The sequence below is a fragment of the Quercus suber genome, unplaced genomic scaffold, assembly GCF_002906115.3.
Source record: "Quercus suber isolate HL8 unplaced genomic scaffold, Cork oak 2.0 scaffold_297, whole genome shotgun sequence".
NCBI classification, from domain to species: Eukaryota; Viridiplantae; Streptophyta; class Magnoliopsida; order Fagales; family Fagaceae; genus Quercus; species Quercus suber.
The window spans coordinates 803,167-812,176 of NW_027069753.1; the positions used below are offsets into that span (position 1 = coordinate 803,167).

The following is a 9,010-nucleotide window of genomic DNA, read 5'->3' on the forward strand; positions in this document are numbered from 1 at the left end:
ACACATTTTTCATTCAATAAGCACATTTTTGGCTAATAGTCACATTTTCATTCTGGCCACAAGTGTACGTACGTGTGCATAAAGCATGCACACACATACACACCCAGGAACATAGTTTTAAATACAACCAAATAATAATCAAACAAAACATAACATGCTTCTAATTAATTAATTCAACTCTTCATTCAAAACATAGTAAGACACAACAAAACAAAATCAAACAAAGCAAAACATATTTCTAAGCATGTATAACAATATAAATCAAATTAAGAACAACAAGACACAAGATATAACCTTGCTTATGTAACACAACTTGGTTGATATTTAACCGGCCCCTCAATGCCCACAACACAAAGATTAAGTTCGAGAGAACAAGAGAGGTTTTTAACTAACTAAAGAGAGGTTTTTAATTTGTAAAAAACGTGCTAAGGGGCTGTGTGTGAGTTTTAGAAAAGATAATTAGGGTTTTAGAGAAGATGGAGGCTAGAAAATAAGTCTCTCTAGCTAGGGTTTTGATTGGAGACATAAGATGAGTATTTATAAGTTAAAATTAGGATTTTGGGGGCTTTTTAATTCGTTTTTGGATATTCCAAGGGTCTATGGGCCGACCCACATTAAAGCATGATGTTTAGGCCCTTAAAATCAAGTTTTAAAACCCAGAAAATCGGACTGCCTAGTTGTGCCAACTTCAAATGGTCATAACTTTCTCAATATAAGTTCAAATTAGGCAAAATATGTGTTCAAATTGAAGCCCAAGATATTTACTTTCCAATGAAACAAACTCACTCAGAAATTCTTTGAGGATCAAAAGTTATGATCAAAATAGTGAGCAAATGTCATTTTTTAGTATCGATTTCAAAGCGATTTAAGCACTTTTGAGTTGTGATTACTTCCAAACTATTGTGAACTATTTAATTACCCTTGGTTAACATATGTCAAGCTCATCATTGGGGCTAGGGACCAAAATTTATTAACGGGTACAAAATGCGGTGTCTACATCTAGGTCGTTACTAGAATCTAGAAAATACTTAGAGAAACCACCAAGAAATCTGAGCATGATTTCAAAGTGATTTGAGCACTTTTGAGTTGTGATTATTTTCAAACTATTGTGAACCCTTTAATTACCCTTGGTTGACATATGTCAAGCTCATTATTGAGGTCAGGAACTAAAATTTATTAACGGGTACAAAATGCGATGTTTACATTGAAGTCGTTACTAGAATCTAGAAAATACTTAGAGAAACCACCAAGAAATCTAAAACCAGCCTAGGACTCCAAAAGCGAAGTGTAGGAACCATGGTTGTCAAAATTGCGATCTGGATCGTAGGATCACACGATTTTGTAATCCCACCTCACCAAAACATTTAAGATTGCACTAGGATCTTATGTAGGATTGTGTAGAATCGTATAGGATCGTTCGTAGGATCATATGGGATCCTACCAATCCTACCAAAAACATAAATTTTTGGGTTATTTTTATTATTATTTTTTTATGGGATAAATTTTTTGTTTTGATGAAGCTTTAAGGGTTTTTATTTCTATATTATGATGGTATGGATTTTTATTTTTTATTTTATAAAATTATGTTAACCTAAGAACGTATTTTCTAATTGCTAGTTCACTTATAATCGAAATGAAGGAATGCTTCATCAATTCTAAATGAAGAATTTGATGTTGACTTAGCTACCTTTTAAGTTATAATGTAGTTAAATTTATTTTATCAATATATTAATTTGTGTTCTAATATTACTAAAATATTTTATATATATATATTATTTTATCAATTATGCTTGTATTTGTATATTGATTGATTAATTTTTTTGAGCATGCACTCTTATTGTTGTTGAGCGGTATAACTTGAATAATTGAGTATAAAATTGTATCTTGATGTCTTTTGCAGTTCTAGTATACAAATATATAATATTTACATAGATGATGAAGTGGATGATAATGATTAGGAATTTAGGATGGTAGTTATAAGAACTTTAGAATGAGAATAATTAAATGCTCACTTCACTTTAATATTCATCTTGCTTTTTGATTTCATATTGTAGTTAACTAGTTTCCATTTGCTAATTTATTTTGGATTTCAAACTTGGAACTTAGAACTTGGAAAATAGTTTCCATATGTTTTTATAAATATTTTGGTATTTGTTTGCTAAATATTATACATTTATTGAATACGTTTGGTCAAAACTTAAATATATTTGTTTCATTAGTATAGACTTAGTGATATATGACATGCAAATTATATCATATGATGCAAATCTAAGTTTTTAATGGATGAATTTATAATTTATGTGCTCAACATACAAAGCCATTATCAATGTATTTTTTGCTTTAAATCTAAAAATATGTACGATCTTATAATTCACGATTTGATCCTACAATCTACAATCCCACTTACTTTTAATGATCCTACGTAAGATCCTGATTTTGACAATCTCGGTAGGAACTGGCTATGTTCAAAAAGATTATTCCTTGAGCCAAAGAGTTTCTTGGGAGCGGCTCCTCTCCTGTTTTAAAGTCTCAAGTTTTTTTTTTTTTTTATCAGATTAAAGACACATGGAAACTAAATAATCAAAGGGTCAGAACATAGACACGTCAAATACAATTTTCATCTAATTTTTTTTTTCTGTCTTCTTCGCCCTTCTCTCCTTCTCTTGCTCTGTCTCTCTTGCATGAGTCACCAAACTACTGTACAAACAAAGGCAAAAGAAGAAGACGAAGGAGAGGAAGAAGAACTGAGATCAATTGGCCTCTCTTTTGTGTGGTTTTGATCTTCTCCACCATGATTGGGACTCTTGCTAGCTAGCTAAAGTTTTGATTTAGGCTTTTTTTTTTTTTAAATTTCTCTTTTTTAAGGAAAAACAAAATCTAATTCTAGGGTTAGTGGGGGATTTAGAGCAAAATTTGTAGAAATTCCAGTGTAGAAATTCCAATGATTTAGAGCATCGGCTTGAGCAACGTTCCTAGCCATGGCAGCCAAGAGAGCAATACCATGCTCGGCGGCGGCGATGGTGTTAGCCCTCGGCGCGTTGACTACCAAGCAACCGTGCTCGGTCGCCACTGCTAGATCCACATTGTTGGTCCCAATGCCGGCTCTTCCAACCACCTTGAGCCTCCCAGCGGACGATTCAAACACCTCGCGGCTAACCTTCATTCCGCTCCGAACGATAATCGCATCACAGAGTGAGATCTTGGTGCAAAGCTCTTCGGGACTAAGATTGTAAGAGCAATCCACGTAGCAAACTCCTTGAGAAGCTTCAGCCCAACCTTGCCGAGCTTCTCCGCCACCAAAACCGTCGGCTTCGTGTCCAAAGAGCCAGAAGCATTAACGATCACCACCAAGGGCTTCGAGAATCGCCGGCTCGGATGGAGAGCTACGAAGAAAGTCGAGCTGAGTGACTATCTCGAAGAGAGAGACAATGACGGCGTTTTGAGAAATGGAGTTGTTTGGAGAGTTTGCAAAGCTAACGTGGCCATTTTCCGGTGGCTGCGAAGTATAAAGAAATGTAACCTCCTCCATCTTCTTCATTTGCACAGTAACTTGGTGACTTAGTGAGAGAGACAGAGGAAGAGAGAGGGGGCAAAGAAGAGAGAAAGAAAGACAAATAATGGTATGGAATTGGTTAGACCCTTAAAATTTTTTAGTTTCCAAATCTGAAAAAAAAAAAAAAAAACATGAAAAAACTAGAGACTTTGAAACAAGAGAGGAGCCGCTCCCGAGTTTTTTTCCTCCGTTTACCCATATCACCAAAATAGCAATTTTCCTGCCACCAATAAGCCATCTAGAAATGATTTCTATCCCAACAACTGAAAGGTAATCATCTTTCTCTTTTGACCTCTTCTTTTGGTTTTTATTTATTATCATTTTTTTTTTCTTATCTTTTGTTTTGGATTATGGGTTTTATATCAATGGGTTTAGGTAGTGACCACAACACAAACAGCGGCTCCCAAGCATTTTCCAGATTTCGGTAGTGGCTTCGACGTCTTCCTAGGTGACGTCTATGGCAGGTTGGAGGCTCGATTGGTTTGGATTGTTTGAAAATGGGGGTTTTGATTCTTGTATTAACATAAGTGATGGGTTTGATGGTCATAACCACCACATGAAGGCGGCTCTAGCATTATCTCTGCTGGCATCTTTGCATGGTTGGAGGCAATGGTATTTAGCAAGTGTGTTTTCATTTTATCAGAGAGTTGATTTTCTGAAACAAGAAAATATTAAGAAAATTTTTTGCTGGCCAGCTCTATTCATTAGTTTGTGAAAATTTGTAAAAATCTGAGGTAGCATGGTGGGTATTGGAGAGTGTAAACCAAAGGGATTTACACCGCATTCTTATCAAATTTGGACTCATATGTTAGTTTTGTCTTAAGTTACTATAATTAAGTTTTGTCCCACATATATTAGTTTTTATTGGTCCTAACCAAATAGGTTTTTTTGTTGTTTCAGACTTTCAAAACATTTTAAATACATCTATTCAAAACACGTTTTTTAAAGAAAATATTAGAAAGAACAATTATCTAGTTACAATAAATTTGGACTAAAAAAAAAAAAAAAAATCTAGTTACAACAATTTTTTTTTTTAAAGATGGGAGTTCCAAAATGAAAAAGTCCATAAGTTTATGGAAGTTCTAATTGTATTAATTGGACCCATAAAAATGTGTATTGGATCTATAAAATGATTTGAGGCCCAAAGCATTTTTCACTATATTGGAACTTCTAAAACTTTTTTTTTTTTTCTTTATAGTACTTTGTCCAGTAAACTTAAAGTGTAGTTTTGGTATTAGCAGTGTATTCCCTTCCCTTATACGTGTGTGTCTTAGATAGTTTTTTTTTTTTTTAATTAAAATAATAATAATAATAATAATGTGTAATTAAACTAAGGCATAAATGCACTTTTAGTCTTTACATTTTGGTTTTTTTCCATTTTAGTCCCTACATTTTAATTTCACCACTTTTAGTCCCTAAATCAATTAGCGCGTGTTATTTTGGTCCTTTCCATTAGTCAACAGCCGGAAATATCTGACGTGGCAAATGGAGGACTTAAATATTATTAAAAATCCACATCACCCATGACACATCAGTATATAAATTTAAAAAATTAATTTATTAATTTTAACTAAATAAAAAAAATAAAAATAGAATTAAAAACTAAAATTCACATGAATTAAGATCTAAAAGTTTCTTGAACAAGAAAACTAAGAACACCAACCTAAATCTAAAATATTCTCCCATTTTTTCTCTTCTTGCATTTTCTTAGCAACCAAACATGTAAAACACACAGCAATCTTCAAATGAGACCAAAACCCAACAATCACAAAAATACCAAAACACAACATCTCAACCAAAACACTAAAACATCTCTACCGGACCTAACCAACCAAACACCAAACATCAAAACTCAACCAAACACAACAATAGACCAAGAAAATCCTCCACCGATTCACCACCTTCGAACCCCACCAATGGCCAAAAAATCTAGTTCTACCCACCACCTTTGAGCCCAGCTGACCACCGCCACCCAAACCCATGAAACCAAACCAACACCATTGATCTCCACCTCCACCGAGCTGAGTCTGTCTTTCTCCACCTCCATCACTAGTCTCCACCGCCGATCTGAGCCCCTCCACTAACTTACTACCGATCTGCAACCACCACCTCCACTACTGATCTGCAACCACCACTTCCACCACCACCGATCTAACCCCTCATTCTCTCTCTTTAACCCAAATCAAACCCATATAGGAAAAAAAGAGAAAGATAGAAAATTGAAAGAGAGCTGAGAGAGAGATCAGGAGCCAACTGTCGAGAGAGAGGGGAAAATGAAAATTGACCCACCGCCAAGAGAGAGAGCAAAGCACCGATCTGAGTGAGGAGCTTAAGGCACTTGGGTTTGGGTTTGGGTTTGAGAAAAATTAAGAGATAAAGAGAATGGGCCAGTCAGAGAAAGAAAAAAAAAGCACTACAACCATTTGCAGTGGTGGCGGTGGTGATGTGCAAGGAGATAGAGCTCGAAGCTTTCGGCCATGAACATGTTTTGGAAGAGAGAGAGGAAGCTTTGAGTTTTGGAAGAGAGAGAGGAAGCTTTGAGTTTTGGAAGAGAGAGGAAGCTTGGAGAATGTTTTAGAAGGGTTGGGGGAACTGGCTTTTGATAAGGAAGTTTTGGGTTGAAGTTGTTATTCTGATTGTGTGAATTTTTTCTGGGTTTGTAATAAAATTTAACTCTTATTGATCTAAGAATATGATTCATGTTTGGGGGATGAACACAAGGAACATGAACATGTTCTTTAGAAAAAATTAATGAAAGAAATAATTTTTTTTAATTTAATTATCTTATATTATTTTAAAAGAATTTAGAAAAAAAAAAACATGAAAATGTCTTTTTTAATTATTATTTTATGCTGACTTGGCATTTATTAAATAACAAATAATTTTTTTTTAATTATTTTATTCGCCACGTCAGCATTTACTGTGTCAATAGTGCACTCCGTTTGTCACGTCAGATATTTCCGGCTGTTGACTAACAGAAATGACCAAAATAACACGCGCTAATTGATTTAGAGACTAAAAGTGGTGAAGTTAAAATGTAGGGACCAAAATGGAAAAAAAAACCAAAATGTAGGGACTAAAAGTGCATTTACGCCTTAAACTAATGAAATGTCCTATCTTGTATTGTCTAACTTGTCTCTATATAAAAGCAAATGCAAAGCCACACACTGTATATACAAGGAAGAATTACCAAATAGCAAAAAAAGAATGGAATATGGATCCGGTACAATACCTAGCACTAGGTGCAATTACCCTACTTTCTCATATAAATTTGTATCATTTTTATTTTTTAACTTTAACTTAATTTAACTTCTTTCAACTATTTTTCAATTTTTTTTTTTATTCAATGTTGAGATTGAAAGTTGCTTTTATCAACTTTCAATCTCAACCATTTATTACTATTGCATCAGTTGTAGGTTGCACCTGATCTCAATCCAAAGAATGATAAATACACAGAAAGACAACAGGTCAGAACACCTTTACAAGATCGATAACATAACAGGACTGATGACTCACGAAGCACACGAAGTGTCATCGCTCTCACACGAGGAACAAGATGCGATCAATCGCAGCACTAAGAAAGTTAAGAATTATAGTATTGTGGAGATGGAAAGAGGCCAGGGGTCGGGGTCTCCATCTCCGAGGCAGAGGTTGGGAGTGAAAGTTCAGATAGCGTTAAAAACACTATGAACGTTTAGACCCCTAAACAACAAATTACCAATTCAAGCTTTATATCATACAATATATGTGCGGAAAATGATAACAAGCTTATAACAGAATTGATAAACAATCTAAATCATAAATAATCACAATCACAGCAGTAATTAATTGGTAAAGATAAAGGAAAGAGAGATGCAAACACAAAGACAACACATGAAGTGTTATCGAAGAGGAAACGAAGCCCTCGACATAAAACCTCTCTACCGCCCTCCAAGTGGTCAATAATTCACTAGAAAATTGTAGTTGGGATACATGAACAACAATAAACCCTCCAAGCCTAATCTACCTAGGTACCTAAGCCCTCCAAGCTTCTTGCTCCAACGAGGTTGCGCCGAACCTTTTTCTTTTCTAGCTTACCGGATTCTGCTATAAACCATAGCATCAACCAATAGTCATTGGTCCCTTCCAAACTGCTTCCTTTAGCACCAAAAGAACCTTCTCACAGACATGGGTATGGTGAGAAAAGGATTTGGTCAAGAACCTCTCAATGATGTATCAATGGAGAGGAAGAGAGTAGAGGAATTTGAAAAGTCTCTTGGGTGAAGATTGTGGATGAGGCAATCTTATTTTCTCTAGGGTTTCTCTCTCAAAATTCTCTCTGGAAGCTCTCTACATTTCGTGGGAATGAGGAGTATTTATACTAGGGTGAGAATGGAAAGTGAAACGTTAGTTTTTCCCAAACAGGGTGTTCTGGCGACTTGACCTCGCAACTGGGTTGAGTCACGAGTTCAAGTCGCGAGCTAACGGCCTAGCTAGCCTGGGACTTTTGTCCTATAGTGCAACAGCTGGCATGACTCTTCAGCTTCTGGCATGCTTGGCACGTGTGCAACTTCTGGCAACTTACAAGCCGCGAGCCACCCGCGAGATCCAGTCGCGAGTCCCTGTTTCTTTGCACAATCTTGAGCATTTCTTCACACTCTCTCACTCACTACCCTTACAAGATTCCCACCTAAATACAGGGTTACTAAATGCTAAAATACAAGCAAAGTTGGCACGGAATAAAGCCAACAAGATGGTTGATTAAATTCAACCTTACAATCTCCCCCTTTGGCTATTCCGTGACAAAACCCTAAAACAAACTCTAAACTTAACGCGTGAGTTGGGAACAGTTGGAAAAATCACTCACACCTAACTCTAGAATCTGTGAAGCTCTTGAATCATAAAACCAAAACATCTCCTGAAACACAATAACACAATAAGATCATTGTATGCAGAAAACTTGTAATGCATATGGAACAAGCACAATGCGATCAAGTAAAATAGAATAAAGTAATAAACCATGCCTTGACCAAACAAGCAATCACTGTAAGATAGTGACGACAATGTTCATTCTCACTTGGAATGAACATCAGGACATTCAAGCTGATAAGCACAAAGCAAATCACTTGAATGACCAACACTCAACCAATGTACAATACATGAAGTATATACATCAAGGAATAAAATCATACAAGGGCACAAGAGTGAGAGTACTTAAGGAAAATGCATAACATTTAGCTTGAAGTACAAAGCATCATAGTATAAAGGCTACATAAGTATGGTACAAACCATAAAAGCCTACAAACATGCATAGAAACAAACCCTAAAAGCTTACAAAAGTAACATGGGTACAAATTGAAACTAAGAATCTTAAAAACCTACAAAGGTAACAGGTACAAACCACAAAAAAATTAAACAAAACAAAGTTAAACTAAAACAGAAAATAAACAAAGTCCTTCTTGCTGAAATCTCCTCCTT

General features: G+C 35.4%; 1 long non-coding RNA gene across 1 annotated transcript; it reads left to right on the forward strand.

Moving 5' to 3' along the window:
* The first annotated feature begins 2,581 nt into the window (after positions 1-2,581).
* On the forward strand, positions 2,582-4,397 carry LOC136071267 (uncharacterized). The gene is made up of 2 exons (XR_010632550.1): positions 2,582-3,823; positions 3,929-4,397. It is a non-coding gene; the product is annotated as an uncharacterized LOC136071267 (long non-coding RNA).
* The last annotated feature ends 4,613 nt before the right edge of the window (positions 4,398-9,010 follow it).